Below are 19,112 nucleotides of genomic sequence, written 5' to 3' on the forward strand. Positions count from 1 at the left end.
ACCCAAAGACCCCTTGAGAATGGCGGCGCTGCAGGAGGTGGTCTCGGTAATGCTGGCAAAAGGGACAGTAGAACCAGTCAAGAACCCGGGTCCAGGGTTCTACAGCAGACACTTCCTGGTGGAGAAAGTGACAGGGGGCTGGAGACCAATCATAAGACTTCTCAGCCCTCAACAAGTTTGTGTGCAAGACCGACTTCAAAATGGACACTACGAAGTCGGTCCTAGCGGCCTTGAGGGAGGAGGACTTAATGATGTCCATAGACCTCAAGGACGCATACTTTCAAATCCCTGTCCATCCCTCCAGCAGGAAGTACTAAACGTTGCAGTTGAAGACCCTCTGCTTTGGTCTTTCGACAGCCCCTCAGGTCTTCGCGAGGATCTTCGCAACAGTCTCAGCCTGGGCACAAGAACAGGGCATCCGCCTGATTCAGTACCTGGACGACTGGTTATTACTTTCAGCCTCAGGGGAAGTACTGAGGAAGCAAGGCGCAAAGCTCCTGCAGTTCTGCAACGTCTTGGGTATCATCGTCAACCTGGAGAAGTCCCAACTGATACCCTCCACCAGGATGAACTACCTCGGAATGGTCCTAGACTCCCGGTTGGCGAGAGCCTTCCCCTCCGCGGAGAGACTGGACAACCTAGATCAGATCCTCCGGCCCTTCCTGTCGGGCCAAGGACTGGCAAAGACTGATAGAACACCTCGTGACGTTGGAGAAGTTAGTACCCCAGGGGAGGCTCAAGCTCAGGGGAGTACAGTGGAACCTGAAGGAGCTCTGGAACCAGAAAGACTCCCCGCACAAGGTATTCCCAGTGTCCCCGGAGACGAAGGAAGTCCTGGAGTGGTGGCACGTCAGATCAAACACCCTCAAAGGAATGCCCTTCGCAGCCGACCCTCCAGAGATACTTCTGTTCACGGGCGCATCCAAGGAGGGTTGGGGTGCCCATCTCCTCGACAAGACAAGACAGCAAGAGGAAGCTGGGTAGAAGAGGAGAGGAACCTGCACATAAACGTGCTAGAAATGATGGCGGTGCAAAGGGCGTGCCTAGAGTTCGTCCATCTGCTCCGGGGAAACACCGTGGCGTTGATGTGCAACAACGCCACGGTGGTGGCCTACGTAAAGAAGCAAGGAGGACTGAAGTCGAAGGAACTGTGCAGTCTCATGATGGAGTTACTAGAATGGGCCTTAGTAGAACAGATCAAGATCTCAGCCAGGTTCATTTCGGGGAAAAGAAATGTCCTGGCCGACGGCCTCAGCAGAATGGGTCAAGTGGTAGGGTCCTAGTGGTCCTTGCACCCAGAAGTGGCCAAGACTCTCAATCTGAAGTGGGGCTCGCCGGTGATAGACCTCTTCGCCACGAGACTGAACGCACAGCTCCCCGTGTTTTGTTCTCCTGAGCCGGATCCAGAGGCGGCGTTCGAGGACGCCTTCCAACACCCTTAGGACAACCTCGACGTTTACACCTTCCCTCCCTTCGGGATGCTCAGACAAGTCCTCAACAGGGCGAGGCGAGCGGACAACCTGTGGATGACTTTGGTAGCGCCCTGGTAGCCGGAGAGAGAGTGGTTCGCGGATCTAAAGGAACTGGCGCGCCTTCCACCTTGGCCCCTTCCGGACAGACCAGACCTTCTCCGGCAACCTCACTTTCAAAGGTTCCCGGAAAACCCTCGGTCCCTCTGCCTACACGCGTCCACTGCCTTCACGCGTGGAGGTTATAGAGCATATCCTGAGGAAGGAAGGATATTCGTCGAGGACGGCAACAAGGATGTCAGGGTACCCGAGACGTTCGTCAACCGCGGTATACCAGGCAAAATGGGCTACCTTCACTAAGTGGTGCACCTCGAAGAACATCAGGCCGTTACAGGCCTCCATCCCTGAGATAGCAGACTTCCTGGTCTATCTCAGGGATGAGGTAAGCATGTCCATCCCAGCCATCAAAGGAGTCCGGGCAGCCCTGGGCCAAGTCTTCCTCCTGAAGGGCATTGACCTAGGTGCCTCCAGACATATCTCGACGTTCATCAAGAGCTTCGAGCAATCGTGCCCCCTCAGGCTGTTAGGGTGCCCCAGTGGGACGTGGCTAGAGTCCTGAAGATGCTTTCAGAACCTCCCTTCGAGCCCCTCAAGGACATCTTGGACAGAGCGCTCACCCTCAAGAAAGCTTTTCTGTTAGCTCTGGCATCACCAAAACGTGTAGGTGAGATTCATGGACTATTGTACAAGGTATCACACTCGAAGGGCTGGCGTGAAGCTACCTTCAGGTTCGTACCATCCTTTGTGGCCAAGACTCAGAATCCAGCAGTTTGGTACCCCAAGTTTGAAGGATTCTCAGTGCCAGCAATCCCTCGTTCGGACAACCCGAGGGACTTGCTTCTGTGCCCTGTCAGGGCGGTACGGAAGTACTTAGAGAGGATAGCCAGACTTCGCCCCGAAACCAAGAGTCTGTTCGTCTCCTCGGGACTGGTAAAGAAGCCATTTTCCAAAAATACGACCTCCTTCTGGCTCCGGCAGGTGATCATCAGAGCCTACAGTAGTGCAGGGGTCCCCCTTCCAGGAAAGCCCAGACCCCACGACATTAGAGGTCTAAGTACTTCGTTGGCCTTTGAGAAGAACATGGCAGTGGGCCAAATCCTGAGGGTAGGTACATGGTCTAGTCAGTCCCTGGACGGGTTCTCGCTCGGTCCCGTCATTTCCGCGCTCCAAACGATTTAAAGGTGTAGCCCCGGTGGAAGCCACGGGCAGTAAGTCTAAGAGACACAGGTTCCTTCCTTACCCCCCTTTCTTTCTACCCTATTACCTTCCCGGAAATGACCCCAAAAATCCCCAACTGCCATGGGATACACTGTCAATAGAAGGACGAGTCTCCAAGGATTTTTGTAGAGGTGAGTTACTTAGACACTAAGAGGGGTTTTTTGCGTAGTTTTCCCTATTTTCTCGTGTTTTCCTGGGGGTCAGCAGAACCTAGTCTCCTATCTAGGTTCCTCTTCTACCTCATCACGGTCTCTAGGTCCGGAAGGACACTCCCCACCTCCTAAAGTGTAAGTCTCCTAAGAAAGTAGTTCGAGGTAAGTACTCAGTGTTGGAACAAATCACAAATTTTAAGTAATTTGTATTTGTCCTAACAGTACTTACCTCGAACTACTTTCGGGTTATGGCCTGCCCATCCTACCCAGAGTGCCTTACAAGACTTCATAGAAACCTAGCTGTCAAAACTTACTGGAGATCGAGACCTGAGCAAGCATGCTCTCTGACCCGGGGTCGCCTTGTGATGCGTATCACTCTGCCAGAGGTTACCCCGCATAGAAAACGGGAGTAGGGTAAACTACACAAAATTTTGGTCGGTTGGGAGGAGATCCCAGATACTCTCCTAAGAAAGTAGTTCGAGGTAAGTACTGTTAGGAAAAATACAAATTACTTAAAATTTGTGATTTTTCATTGTCACTGCTGTTCATTTCTTGTACCATTATATTACTGTATTATTTAAGAATTTTGCAATATCACTTGTGTAATTATTTTCTTATATCTTGCTGAGTAAGGGGAGCTGGGAAGAATGGTTTGGTAAAGTTAAAAACCCTGTGTTGTCTTGATGTTTTCTTTTCGGTATTTTTAAAAATAGCGACAAGCTTCCAACCCTGCGTCAACTTCCTTATGTTATATGCAGTTCTCCTCATTGTGTGTGACAGGCCATGAATGGTTTATGGCACCATTAAAATATCACACAAAAATTTGTCTATACAGTACACTATTCTTTGGTGGCGTATTTGCAATCTTTTATAAATAGGGCTTTTCAAATACAGGCTGTGAGGAGAACAAAGTGTTCAGGTTCAGGACAAACACATAAGACTGACCACCAAAAACCACAAAGTATTGCACAGGTTGCATGCAGTACTCTGTATCACAACTTTGCTTTGTCGGCAGACCTGAACTGCCCCTATATTATCACCATTTTGAGCAACTGGAACACTTCATATTTCTTGTCTGCAGAAGATAATAAGCCTTTCATGAAAGGTTCTGGAACAAACATGATACATTGCTAAGAAAGCCGTGCTTACCTCAGGCTTTAGACCAAGTTGATCTGTTGCAGTCGGGTATTAAACCTGACTCAATACATCGAAGATGGATTTGAGAAGAAGCAAATCACCAGTAGTCTTTGTTAACATATAACACTGTAAACCAAGGTGCATTCCTTCTGAAGGTGTCTCAAACTATATACAATACCAGCATAGTCAACATTATTGAATCATTGTTTACCAAATGGCAATTCTTTGTAGAATTGGAGGCAGAAAAAGCAGATGCTGACGCCGATGCTATTTATCATCTATACAAATTACCAACAGCAGTACCAGAACATTGGACTCTTTCACCACCATTGAAAAAAAACTGTTGAGCGCCCTGACTTCCCTCTCCATCTCCTACAAAAAGTCTTTTTGCCAATACAAGCAAAACAAAGGTGTGTGTCTCCCACCAGATCAAATGGGGTGACAATGAATATGATTTTATTAATTAATTGATTTGAAGTTTTCTGGCATCCTGACATCGAAGGTCATTGACGCCGATATAGTTTATTATAAGTAAAGAATAGAAAAATATTCAATTAAAAAGCAAAGATGTCATCATAAAAATTAAATAACTCAGAATACCTGCTTCTGAAAAAAATCTAAAAATGCCGCTAGCATTGCACGACACATCGTGTTCAAGAATCTTGGCAAGGCTGAACCTGCCATCCTCACCTGGAGCCTCGAGCAGATATCTATTTCTTTCCGTCCTATAAGTGGGGCATTCAGTCAACAAATGATTTACTTTCTAGGGTATCAAACACTCGTCGCAATATGGTTGGTGTTAGCCAGTTACCAGAAACTTTAGTGTCCTCTGAGTGTGACCAATGCGTAGACGATCAAGAGTAGTCTCCCACTTTCGAAGCATCATGTTATACTGTACCTCCAAAAGGATATAACATTTGTTATTTCTCTCGTTTTATTTCAATTAAATTATAACTATCCCAAAGCTGTTGCCAATTATTATAGATAAAATTTTTAATTGTAGGTAAAAAATCATTACAGGGGATGGCATACCTTCTTGGTAGTAACTCAGCTGCAGCATTCCTTTCCAATGAATTTGCCTCCTCATTTCCACACACACCTACAAGTGACGGAACCCAGAAAAATCGAAATGTTGTACCTTTCAGGCCAATAATTAAAAGCCACTCATAAATCTTTAAAACTAAAGGGTTACTAGAATTACAAACTTCTAAAGTTTTTAAGGCACTTCTTGCATCATTAAAAATGGTAAAATTGCCCTCTTTTAACGCTATTTTCTCAATAGCAGTTAGTATGCCACATAGTTTGGTAGTAAATATGGAAAATACTAGAGGAAGCGCACCTCTACAATAAAAAGAACTAATATATACTCCAAATCCAATGCCAGCATCAGATTTGGAGCCATCAGTGTATATAAAATTCTGTTCCCTATGTTCTACGACATGTACCATAAAAAGAAACCTGGTTTCTACTTCAGTCATGTTCTTTTTTATAACAATAAAATATTTACAAAAAGATAAATCTGGTAATTTCCATGGAGGGGTTGGTAATATCCTAAATGGAAGAACTCTATTTCTTGCTACATCAAGACTGTTTATTAATTGTTTTCCACGAAAAACATAAGGTTGAAGAAACTTCGGATGCAATTCAAAATATCTACAATGCCTTACAAAGTTTGCAGTCTGACAGGCTAAAGAATAAGGAAGTATTTGCAACCTACACCAATACCAAATACTAGAAGAATTTCAGTAAAGGTCTAGATATAATTCTCCTGCGTCAACAAGGAGACTTTGGATGGGTAAAGTTCTAACTGCTCCTGTGGACAATAATACCAGCATGGTGTATTGAATCTTAATACATTCAATCAGCTTGGGGTGACTGAGGAGTTTATTTCACACCCATAACTAATTTTTGAATAAATTGAGGCCTTGTATAACTTTATTTTAAAATAGTTTCGCAGTCTGCCCCAATGATGTCATGATGTATGGGACAAAACTTATAAAAAATTCAGAGCCTCCAGGCACTTTACTTTTAAAGCTTTCAAGTGAGGTACCCATGTAAGCCTACAATCGGATATCAATCCCAAAAGTCTAACTTCATTTACGCTTTTGATACGTTGACCTTTGATGTACATATCTGGGTCTGGATGTACTCTCCAAATATGAAAGAAATGGACAACAACAGTTTTACTTGTCGAAAACTTAAATCCATTCATATCAGCCCATTGAATTATTTGAATTATTTTGTTGACAGAGTTGTAATTTTCTCTCAACCAATGCCATTCTAGCTCCAGCAAATGATAGAGATCATCTACATAGTGTTGAGAGAATATCTTTAGGAATGCCTAAGGATATCCTATTTCTGGCTTGTTCAAATAGGGTTACATTCAGCACACTACCCTGAGGAACTCAACTCTTCCTGATATATCCTTTCTGAAAAAGTTTCACCTGCTCTAACTCAAAAAAATCTATGTGAAACAAATGCCTGAATGAACAATGGTACCTCTCCTCTCAGTTCTAGATAATGAATGGTTTTAATTATACCATATCTCCAAGTAATATCACATGCCTTTTCGAAGTAAAAAAATACTGTTACATGGTGCTGTTTGCAAGCAAAGGCTTCACAAATAGAAGACTCAAGTCGTATCAACACATCAGTCGTTGAATTAATTTTCCTAAATGCACACTGGATAGGTGATAAAATACCTTTCTTTTCCAGGTATCACACCAGTCTTGCATTGACCATCTTCTCCATGATCTTAAATAAACAACATGTCAATGCAATTGGTCGGGAGTTTGCTGCTTAAACTTATGTTTACCTGGTTTTAAAAATGCTAATATAATGACTAGTTCCCAAACACTTGGATAACTATGATCATGCCATACTCTGTTAATAATGCTTAAAATAAATAACTTGGTATCAACAGGTATATGTTTAATCATTGCATATAGAATTCCATCAGGACCAGGGGCTGTATCGTTGCAATTAGCAAGTGCGGAATCAAATTCCCTTTTGGTAAAAGGATTATTGTAGGATTCCTTCTTTTCTGTTGCAAAATTTAGCATTTTCCGTTCTTCATTGCTTCTATACTGGTAACCAGGAGCTACTTTACACTTACTTGATACATTTGAGAAATGATCATCCAGGGTATTTAAACTTCAGTTGTTCCAGTCACATACTAACCATTCGCCTTCAACACTCATGGTGGGTTGGGGGCGAATTTGCCTGCTATCTTTTCTGCTTTCCTCCACACAGAAGATGGTGATGTTTTACTGTTAATGGAGGAAACAAAAGACATCCAAGACTCGAGTCCAGCTTCTTTCATTGCACGAGGGAACTGTGCTTTACATTTCTTGTATATAATTAAATTCTCCTCAGTACGCCATCTACGCAATCGAGTTAAAGACCTTCTTGTGGCTTCGTGCAGAGTTAGATCTGAAGATCACCAGCACCAGGGGACTGGTCGTCGTTTAAATAACCTTGTTCTTTTGGGAATTAAATTGACTCCTGTATGGAGAGTTCCATTCAGTAAGTCTATGGCATCATCAACACTTTCAAACTGCTCTGCACTCCCCTTGATTTCACTTACCTCGCAAAAATTTAACCAAGTCCACCTTGTCAAGATTCCATCATGGCGATCTTTGTAAAGGTGGACCACTGTTAGTGTTTATAATGATTGGTGCATGATCACTTGTATGCCAATCATCTAATGTCTTCCAATTGAAAACGAGAAGGCAGTTAGAGCTTGCAATTGAAAGGTCAATGCATGACAGAGTACCTGTCTGAACATGAAAGTGCGTGGGCTCTCCTGTAGTAAGAAGTCCGACATCCTCATTTTGCACAATTGATTACATAATATTGCCCCAGGTGTTTGCTAAAACATCACCCCACAAAGGATGTCTACATTTCAAATCTCCATGTAAATGAAAAGGTTGAGGGAGTTGTTGAATCACCTCTACTAAATTATCATACAAAAAGTTAACATTTGGAGGCAAGTAGAGAGAGCAAATTGTATAATTTCTCCCTATATTAATGTGTACAACCACTGCCTGCAGTGGTGTACGAATGGACAGATATTTGGGGAATATCCCGACGAAAATATACGAGACTTCCGCCATGGCTCCTTACACGGTGATCATATGGTGTCCTATATCTAACATATTTGTGAGGACAATGAGTATTATCATCAAGTTTGCTCCCCTGTAGACATAATTAAGGGGGAATGCTCATGAATGAGGAGTTAAGGTTCTTCATATTTGGCCCTTGAGCCCTGACAGTTCCATTGCAAAATGAAGGAAAAAAACTATGGTTTATTTTTGGAAGACCCTTTGGATGAAGTCTTCCCATTAGCAATTTTTGATCTAACACTATATCCCGGTGGTTTTAGTAAAGAGGGTCTTGATAAATTGGGTTTTGTGTTTGGGATTTTCTTTTTGTCCTTTTGATCTAATTGTTGAGGGGGATGGTGGACCTCAACTTGAATTTCTGGTCTATTTAAATTTTCTTTTGGTTGATTAGAAACATCAACAGACAAAACATATTTATTTGACGTCATTACTTTAATGTTTCTAACGGAAGGGGGTGAGAGGGATGGAGATCTCTCTTTTTCGATTAATAAGAGGTGAGTTACCATGTTTTTGCACCTTCCTCACTACAGGACCACCTGGTAACTTGGTTTAAAATGGAATCTCCATTATATCAGGCAAGGACAGAGCCTGGGAGAGGTTAGTACTATCCTTTGTAATGGGGAATAAAGGTTGGATAGTGGTGGACAATGTCATTGTTAATACACAATTGTAAATCTTTAGGAGATAATCTCTTATTGTTAATATACAATTGTAAATCTTTAGGAGGAGATTTTCTTGTCTTATCATGCAGCGTTTATCAGTAGATGGTGAATTTCTTTTTCAAGAACTACCTACAGTAATAGGTGGGTTAGATAACTCCAATAGGAACTTTTTCTCTTGTTTTTAATGTTTTCGCATAGGTAGTCGATTTAGTAAATAATCTCTTGGCATGCCTTACGCTTCCATGTTCAATAATGGATTTATTGAGGGCAGCTTCTTCTAACTTATATAACTGGCAGCTCCTATCAGTAAATTTATGATTAGAGTTGCAGTTCAAGCACCTTGCCTCAAGAGTAGATTCTCCATGGTAAAGATTAGAGCCAGTATTATAAATTTTATCATTCTTACAAACTTTGGGAGGATGCCCAAATTTAAAGCAATTAAAAAATTACAGTGGCTTCTGTTTAAAAGGTCAAACTTTAATCTTTTTATTTTCTATGTCAATGTGGAAAGGTACATTAAAATTCATATAGGTCTCTATTGAAAATCACTCCCTTCCATAGCTAAAGTTTAGATGGGGTTTGATGTCCAATCTTATATCATCATTGTCTCTTTATATTGGACAATGTACAGACTGTGAGTATGACTTGGCATTTATCAAGTGACATTTCTTACCAAATCGAGATATATTGCCAAGTGTGATCGTTCCTACCTTTCTCTGAAGATATTTGCAGATCTTGAAATAATTTTCTGTACCTCCCTTTGGGATGGCATAACTATCTCTGTCTTTCTCAGTCCAGTCTGCTGGTCTGTAGACATCCAGATATTTAGGTACCCCATCAAACAGAGCACCCTTAATATTCATATTACCTACTTTAATATTCATAATGTTACGTCTTGTATTGAATGCTTCATAATGATAATTAAATGATAACCAAGAATCCCATTTATCGTCTTGAAGTTTCATTCTAATTTCTTTTATTAACCCGTAGCATTCAAATATCTTATGGAGCACATCATAATTGGCTTCTAATGGAATTTGGGTAACATGCAGGATTTTCAATTTTCCTGTGTTACAAAAATTATGGCCCTTTTCAGTTCCTAAGTCGACAAAGAAATTTTCTTTAAATGAATTGCCAGAGGTCGTCAACAGTGCCAGGGACGAGTCAGCATATCCAGGGGAGGGAAGGTCGTTGTCGGCAGAATCCATAAAAAAAAAATTAAAAAAAAAGGGTTATGTTTGATTTGAAATAGTTTGATTCACCTGCTACAGAATATTAAGGCATCACATGTTGGAAAGAAAATTTGCACTCTCCACTATCGGCACAATGAGAGTATACTTCCCAGATGGTCAACTCCATACCCTACACGAAGAATAGCACAAAAACAGATAGAGGCACAAGTGTAAGCTAAACCCGCCTGTCAGGACACATAACAAGAAACTATGGAATCATCCTTCCCATATCTGTAATGATGGGCTTCAGGCCAAAATCTGAGAGTCCTACCCCAAGCATTGGATCCCCCTGGATTCCAAAGACCCAACCCTTGAGAATAGTTCTGCTAAAAAGGTCCAAACCATTTTTGGGATGGCTGAAATCATCAAAAACTCTCACATATAGCTTTGAATGCAAACACCTCCCAACCGTAATACCTCCTCCCATTCTTCAAAGCAGGCAGAAATAACGGATGTAGAAACATCCACGCCAGGGCAATAACGGATGTAGAAACATTCACGCCATTAAATAAAAATGAAACACATATGTACAAATATACACATATATATAAGGGAAATTTTACTCATAGAGTTGGGACAGCAACATGAAAGAAAGTTTATAAAATTAGGAGAAGGTTGAAGTAATATTCAGAGTAAGAGATATAGAGGCACAGGTGTAAGCTGAACCCGCCTGTTAAGACTGAGAACAAGAATCTATGGAATCATCCTCCCCATATCTGTAATGATGGGCTTCCGGCCTAAAGCCGAGAGTCCTACCCCAAGCATTTGATCCCCCTGGATTCCGAAGACCCAACTCTTGAGAAAAATTCCGCCAAAAAGGTCCAAACCATCTTCAGGATGACTGAGATCATCCAATACTCTCACATATAGCTTTGAATGCAAACACCTCTCAACCGTGATACTTCTTCCCATTCATCAAAGTAGGCAGAAATAACAGATGTAGAAACTTCCATGCCAGGGGCAATAACGGATATAGAAACATCCACAACATTTAAAAAAACCACATGTACAAATATACACATATATGTAATAAGAGAAATTTTACCCATAGGGTTGGGACAGCAACACGAAAGAAAGTTTATAAAATTAGGAGAAAGTCAAAGTAATATTCAGAGTAAGAAAAAGATATGAGAGAGAGAAATTTGGATTCAAACTGGTGGAACAATTTCCCCAAGTTCAAGAGCCTTCTTACCTGTCACCAAGCTTCAGCACGTGAATGATATGCCGTGCTCAAGCTCAATGACTTCATCAAGGCATTCTCTCCTTAAGAGGATAGATGAGGTTTGATATCCAATTTTATATCATCATTGTCTGTCTTTAATTTGGACAATATAATAGACTGCGTGTATGACTTGGCATTTATCAAGTAACTTTTCTTCCCAAATCAAGATATATCTCCCGGTGCGACCGTTCCTACCTTCCTATTAAGAAATTTGAAGATCTTAAAGTAATTTTCTGTACCTACTTTAGAGTGAGCAACAAGCCACATAGGTGGTTTCTGCTTTCTCTGGGATGGCAGAACTATCTTTACGTCTCTATCGGTACAGTTTGCCCGTCTGTAGACATCCAGATATTCAAGTACCCCATCACACAGTGAATCTTTATATTCAAATTACCAACTTAATATTCATAATGTTACGGCTTGCATTAAATGCTTCGTCTTGACTATTAAATGATAACCAATCCAATTTATCATCTTGAAGTTTCATTCGAATTTCTTTTATTAACATGACAAATTCGTAAATAATTTGTATTTTTCCTAATCATACAAACCTTAGCTATTTAATAGGGGTATTACTTTCGGCGTAGCTGAAATGACGAGCCATTAATTTTTAACGAGGGTTAACTACCCACACCACTAGTTAGCGGCGGGTAGGGAGGGTAGCTTGCTACCGCTCCCCCTCACACAACTGTGATTGAGCTCACTTTGCTTGGAAGTAGGACTTCAAGGGGGATAGGGCTGGTGGGCAAGTTTGGTTAAACAGCTAAGGTTTGTATTGTTAGGAAAAATACAAATTATCTACGAATTTGTCATTTGTTCCGTAACTGGAATACAAACCACGCTATTTAATAGGGGTGACTCACCCATTAGGATGGGTGGACGTCCCAGCCAATCTGGCTTTTTGGCTTTACCCGGGGCTCCTATCTGAGTGTGTTAGCACTCAAGGAATAAGGAGTCCTAGCGCCTCGCTAAAACCTTGCTACGCAAGGTTCGCGACCTACTCAAGCTGTGTGTGAAGGTATGTAGAAATGTGACTTGTCCTGGTAAAGTTATTCAGAGTTCTTTAGATGGAAAAACTGTGCACTAGGACTTTCCCAAAACCACCTCATCAGGGTATGGGGACGCAACAGTATTAATCTTAATACTAGGTAAACAAGGGAGCATGGTTTACCTGCAATGGTTTGAGGTCAGCTATGCATAGAACCCAGGATGTTGCTTTCCCCAAGAGAGGGGAAAGAAGAAAAGAATAAGGGCCAGTCAAACCTTTTCCTTCATGCAGACCAAAACTGGGTAACAATCCCCTCAACCTTCTGCTACTTGTCCAATAAGGAGCTTGAGGTTTTAAACCAGCTGTTGTGCAGCCACCACAGGACCGATAGAAAACGTATCGAGTCTCCTGTTGGTCACGTCTTGCAGGTAGTGGGATGTCAACATGTGCTGACGTTTCCACACCCCAGCTTGAAGAACCTGCGTCACTGAGTAGTTTCTTTTGAAGGCCAGGGATGTAGCTATGCCCCTGACATCATGAGCTCTGAGGCAACATGACAGAGGAGGGTCTGGATTCAGTGCATGGTCAATGACCCTGCGAATCCATGCTGAGATGGTGGTCTTGGTGACCCTCCTCTTGGTCCTTCCTGTGCTGACGAATAGGGCAGGCACACGAGGACGGGCTGCGGCTGTTCTCTTGAGGTACAGCCTCAAACTCCTTACTGGGCATAGTAAGACATGATCTGGGTCATCTGTTACAGTACAGAGACTAGAAATCTGGAAGGAGTCGAATCGAGGATCTGCTACTCCAGGGTTCTGAGTCTTAGCAATAAATTCAGGGACGAAGCTGAAAGTTATCTCTCCCCATCCCCTTGAATAGGCGATGTGGTATGAGAGACCATGAAGTTCACCTACTCGCTTGGCCGAGGCCAAAGCTAGCAGGAACACCGTCTTCCAAGTCAGGTGGTGATCTGTTGCCTGGTATAATGGTTCATAGGGAGGTCTCTTAAGAGACCTGAGAACTCGAACCACGTTCCATGGAGGAGGTCTCACTTCCGACTGAGGGCAGGTAAGTTCATAGCTTCGTATGAGTAGAGAAAGTTCTAGCGATGAAGAAATGTCCATTGCTTTCAGCCTGAAGGCGAGGCTTAAGGCTGAGTGATAGCCTTTCACTGCCAAGACTGAAAGGCGCATTTCTTCATGCAAATACACGAGGAACTCCGCTATTGCTGGAATAGTGGTATCGAGTGGAGAGATAACCCTTCCACGACACCAACCACCGAAGACTTTCCACTTTGCCTGGTAGACTGCTGCGGATGATTTTCGAAAGTGTCCAGATATCCTGATCGCAACTTGTTGCGAAAATCCTCTCTCAGAGAGGAGATGCTGGATAGTCTCCAGGCGTGAAGTCGTAGCGAAGCTACGGCTTTGGGGAAGATGTTGGCATGTGGTTGTTTGAGTAGATTGTGTCGTGGAGGGATTTCTCTTGGAGGGTCCGTTAGGAGTTGCAGAAGGTATGGAAACCATTCTGCGTGATGCCATAGCGGAGCTATGAGGGTCATTGAAAGATTGACCGATGTTCTGGTCTTGTTGAGTACACTCCTCATCAGACAGAACGGGGGAAAGGCGTAAACGTCGATGTTGTCCCACCGTTGTCGGAAAGCATCTTGCCAGAGAGCCTTGGGGTCTGGGGAACAGTACAGCAGGAGCCTGAAGTTCAGGGCCGTTGCGAAGAGGTCCACAGTCGGAGAACCACACAAAGTCAGGACTTTGTTGGCTACTAGATGATCCAAAGACCACTTGGTACTCACTATCTGAGATGCTCTGATCAGGTTGTCGGCTAGCACATTCCTTTTGCCCAGAATGAAGCGTGCCGATAGTGGTATCGAGTGGATTTCGGCCCATCTCAGTATCTCTACTGCTAGATGGGATAGTTGCTGCGAAAAAGTACCTCCTTGTTTGTTGATGTAGGCCACTACTGTGGTGTTGTCGCTCATCACCACCACTGAGTAGCTTGCCAGGAACTGTTGAAACTGTTGAAGGGCCAGAAAGACGGCCTTTATCTCTAGGAGATGTATGTGGAGGTACTTTTCTGACTCCGACCAGAGGCCTGAGGTCGTGTGGTGCAGCACGTGGGCCCTTCACCCTTTTTTTGAAGCGTCTGAGAACAGCATCAAATCCGGTGGGAGGACGAGGAGGTCCACTCCCTTTCGTAGATTCTCGTCTGTCACCCACCAATGAAGGTCTGTCAGTTCCGCAGGTCCCATGGGGATCTGGATGTCCGGGGAGTCGTGTGCTTGATTACACCGGGACTTGAGTCGCCACTGGAGGGATCTCATCCTGAGGCGACCATTGGGAACTAGACGGGCCAGCAATGAAAGGTGACCAAGGAGACGTAACCACGACTGGGCTGGAAGTTCTTCTCGTCTGCGAAAAGGTCTTGCGACCTTTCTCAGCCTTGTTATCCTGTCGTCTGATGGGAGGGCTTTGTGCAGAATGATGTCTATAATTATGCCTAAGTATACCAGTCTCTGAGTAGGAAGCAGAGAGGACTTCTCGAGATTTACCATGATCCCAGATCCTGGCAAAGTCTCAGAAGTTTGTCTCGGTGTTGAAAAAGGGTTGACACCAAGTCAGCTAGGATTAACCAGTCGTCCAGATAACGGAGGAGACGGATGCCAATCCTGTGTGCCCAAGATGACAATAGGGTAAATACTCTGGTGAAGACTTGTGGTGCTGTGGAAAGACTGAAGCACAGCACCTTGAACTGGTATACTGTATTCTGTTGTCTAGCCTGAATCTTAAGTACTTCCTTGAAGACGGATGGACTGGGATCTGGAGTTCAATGACACTGGATTCCTGGTCAGGGGAGGTAGAGCTGTTTTGAACTGGATGCGATATTCTAGACTGATCACGGAGATTCTCCAGGAATCGGCCACGAGTTGCTTCCACCCGTCTGCGCAACTTTGTAGGCATCCCCCCACTGGTGGAAATGCAGGGGGACTGCCTATCCTAGAGTTTGCGGCCTGGGCTGCTCCCTCTAGGATTTTTCCCTCCCCTGGAGGACTTTTTGCCTTTCCTGTCTTTGACAAGAAAGGGCTTAGACACCATTGTCTTCGCTGCTGTTCTTGTCGTCGTTGTGGTGTTGGTTGGACGGGACTGCTGTGGTGCTGGAGGTTTATAGGGCTTAGATGTTAAAGCCCTATGGAGGAGGGAGTCTTAATGAGACTTCCTTCACCTCTCAGCAGCATGTTCCACATCCTTAGGCTCAAACAGATGGGATCCCTTTATGGAGGAATGTCTTTGCCTGATGATCTCGATGCTAGGGACCTTCTGGTGGAACCTCTCAGCTACTGCATCCTGACGTTTCAAGATGGTATTTGCCCACAAGTTCGAGACTTGGTGGGCAAGAAACTCGATCATGCGAGTACCTGAGAGTGGGAAGGTTTCCATAGCTTTCCTGGTACGTTCCTTGGAAAAATCCTCGGATCGTATCAGGATCCCTAAGGTCCCTAACCAGATGTTCAGCCACGAAGTAGCTTACATAGCATACTTTGTGACCTTCTCCTGATTAAGGATCTCGGTTGCCGAGAACGAGACCTGCCGGTTGGAGTCTCTCTCAAGAGGGATTCCCCTGGTTAGCTCTTCCAGAGAGTGGTGAAGAGGAAGAGCTGAACTGGGTTCCTCCAGGATCTCAAAGTACCTCCTCTGCTGTACGCGAGGAGGTGGGAGGAGCTTGTTCGTGGTACCGGCACGGTTGGAGAAGGCAAACTCAGGGGAGATATTGTCCCTGGTACTCTTCACCCCTTAAGACCAGGGCAGGGCTGCACTGGTCTTTGCCCTCTCGAGGGAGGATCTCTGGGTCGGAAAACCCATGAGAACCCTCAGAGTTAGAACCTGCCAGAATGCATGTTCTGGCTCTTGCTGGTCTCTTCGTGCTGTAGGACTTGCAGCGAAGTCTCCTTCTGCCCCCCAAAGGCTCTTCTTGGGGTGAGTCACAGACATTCCCTTATTGGTTGGCTGGCTCCATTCTAGCCCTAGTGGAAGACTTCGGCAGAGTATTGGAGTCCTTCTGGGGGAAGGAGGTAAGACTCCAACATCGATAATCTGTGTGGCATGTCCCTTCTGTTCTCAAATTGCGGGGAACTCTCGGCGTGAAGAGAGATTTCCTCCATTGGTGCGATGGGATAGTCTCTCTTCGCGTGGTTCCCTAGGTGATGGGAAATCTTCGTCCGACAGGGATGGAGTCTCTCTCTGAGAAACAGGAGGAATTTTCCTCGATGGTCTGCATGGAGTCAGCTTCGCTCTCGGGGAAAGGACCGCGTCAGAAACTCCTCTTTTCCTCTTCAAAGGGGTAGAGGAAGCCATGGTTCCGTGCCTTAGGTCTAGAGCTATAAGTCGCTCTGATGAGTGATCAGAGGACAGGCTTGAAAGCCTGAGTTACTGCTCTGATTAAGGCATTGAACCAGGGCTACTGGCTGACAGGTGGGCGTTGGCGTGTAGCTGTAGGAGAGCGCTGGAGCGCAGGAGAGCGCAAGTGCGCTGTGGTGTGCTGGCACATGGGCGACCCTGGGCGTGTGTGCTCAGGGTGCGCAGGTGATCGTACGTGCGTGGCGCGCAGGTGATCATGGGTGCGTGGCGCGCAGGAGAACGCTGATGTGCAGGTAGGTGATGGCGCGCAAGCACGTGAGGCTGCTGCCGTCTGTGAGGGCGAGCAGGTTGAGGTGCGCCGAAGCGTTGTAGGCGCATGGTGTGCAGGGCGAGAGTGATAGCACGCAATTGCGTACTTTGGAGGAGCTACATTAGGCTCTACAGGCGACAGGTACAGCGATGGAAGGTCGGCAGGTCTGTTGGATGGATGGTCGACGTGTCCTTTGAAAGGACAACCATCCACCGAAGGAGATCACGAACGATCTGCAGAGAGGTCCAGGACCGAGGTCACAAGACTGGTTGCAGGTGCAGTGATGGATGAATGAAGGTCTAGAGGTTCCTCTGCGGGGGGACTGCAGTGATGACGTTGAACCAAAGAGGCGTCTCTTCATCGCTGGTGAAGGGAGGCCTCTAAGGCGAAGAGGAAGGCAAGCCTTCCGACGGATGCGCCCTCTGGGGGCCATTGGATCAGCAAGCTGGCCGTCAGCAGTCCTCCAAAAAGGAGTCTCTGTAAGTGCACTCCCCCGAGAGAGAGAAACACTAGCAGGAGAGACCGATGATGAACTTAGTTTCCCCTTCGGAGGATGGTCAGGAACGGGGGCTACAGTTGTAGAGTTTGGAGTGGCAGAGGAGATGGGCGATGCCGCATGAGACACCTCTGACACAACAACGTCGACAAGAGTCAGGGGATCTACCTCTGACGGCGACGATGATTGCTTAACAGAAGCACCCATGCGGATGAACTGAAGTAGGGCCTCTTTGGAGGGCGAACCCGTGAGCCCCAAGGAGGACCAAATCTGAAAAACGGAAGTTAGTGACAAGGCCTCACCCAGGGGTAGAGGTGGTTCTGCTTCGCTAGGGGAAGCAACCTCATCTCTCGAGACCCGGGGATGGTCAGAAATAACTTGGTCTACGCCCTGCTCGACTGTCTCTCGTAAGAGGCCGAACGAGTAGGAGCTTCGGAGGAGGGTTGGGCGATGGAAGTAGAGGCCTTGCATTTTTCTCCCTTCGAAGCAACCTTCGAAGGAGAAATATCCCGCTTGGACTTCTCCTTTCGCCGTCGTGAAAACCTCTCTCACAGGGAGGAAGACCACTCCCTACACTCACTACACTTGTTGACACTATCACACCGTTAACCTCTGCAGGAAGGACAAAGGGCGTGAGGATCAGTCTCGACCGCCAACATATATGTTCCACAAGGGCGGCCGGAGAGTCCAGGGCAGGTGCGCATATAGAGGCACAGATGTAAGCTAAACCCGCCTGTTAGGACTGAAACAAAAAAATCATGGCATCATCCTCTCCATATCTGAAATGATGGGCCTCCGGTCAGAAGTCGAGAGTTCTACCCCAAGCATTGGATCCCCCTGGATTCCAAAGACCCAACCCTTGAGAATAGTTCCGCCAAAAAGGCGCAAACCATCTTCGGTATGGCTGAGATCATCCAATACTCTCACATATACCTTTGCATGCAAATACCTCCCAACCGTGATACCTTCTCCCATTCATTGAAGCAGGCAGCAATAACAGATGTAGAAACATTCACACCAGTAACAATAACGGATGTAGAAACATCCACGCCATTAAAAAAAAAAAAAAAAAAAAAAAAATATACAGTAATGCCTCACAACACAAAATTAATTTGTTTAAGAGTGGTTTTCGTTTCATCCAAAATTTTGTGTTGAGTCACATTTTACATGTAAATCATCTGATTCATTCCAAACACTACAAAAACATCACATTAAATATTATAATAAAGCTACATTATAACCACAATGATACTGTACTGTACATCCAAATACATTTGAACTATTCAGTATACCTAAACTTAACTGTTAATACCTGTAAATTAAGTAGTTATTAGAATATAATGCAATAATAAATTGAAAATAATACAATACACACTGTAAACTACTGTACACATACAAAATATACAGTACCATATGTACTGTACTGTTATAGTTACCCCTACTATAGAGATATTTTTTTTCTATTGAGTAACAACCTATTTTCTTCAAATTTGTTAATAACTGACTATCTTATTCTCAGTCTGGGTGGCAAATCTCTTTATCTCTTATCATGAATCATTTTTTGCAATACGAGTCAGAAAAATATTCGAACCTCGTTTTGCAGCATGAAAATTTTGTACGCAGATTCTTTCGTGAAGAGGTATGTATGTATGTATGATGACTTCGACTAGGT

General features: G+C 44.5%; 1 long non-coding RNA gene across 1 annotated transcript in view; it reads right to left on the minus strand.

The window, feature by feature from the left end:
- The window catches only part of LOC137632583 (uncharacterized), a 58,086-nt gene that overhangs the window by 24,686 nt on the left and 14,288 nt on the right, over nucleotides 1-19,112 (minus strand). The window lies entirely within an intron of this gene.

This window comes from Palaemon carinicauda, chromosome 41, assembly GCF_036898095.1.
Source record: "Palaemon carinicauda isolate YSFRI2023 chromosome 41, ASM3689809v2, whole genome shotgun sequence".
NCBI lineage: Eukaryota > Metazoa > Arthropoda > Malacostraca > Decapoda > Palaemonidae > Palaemon > Palaemon carinicauda.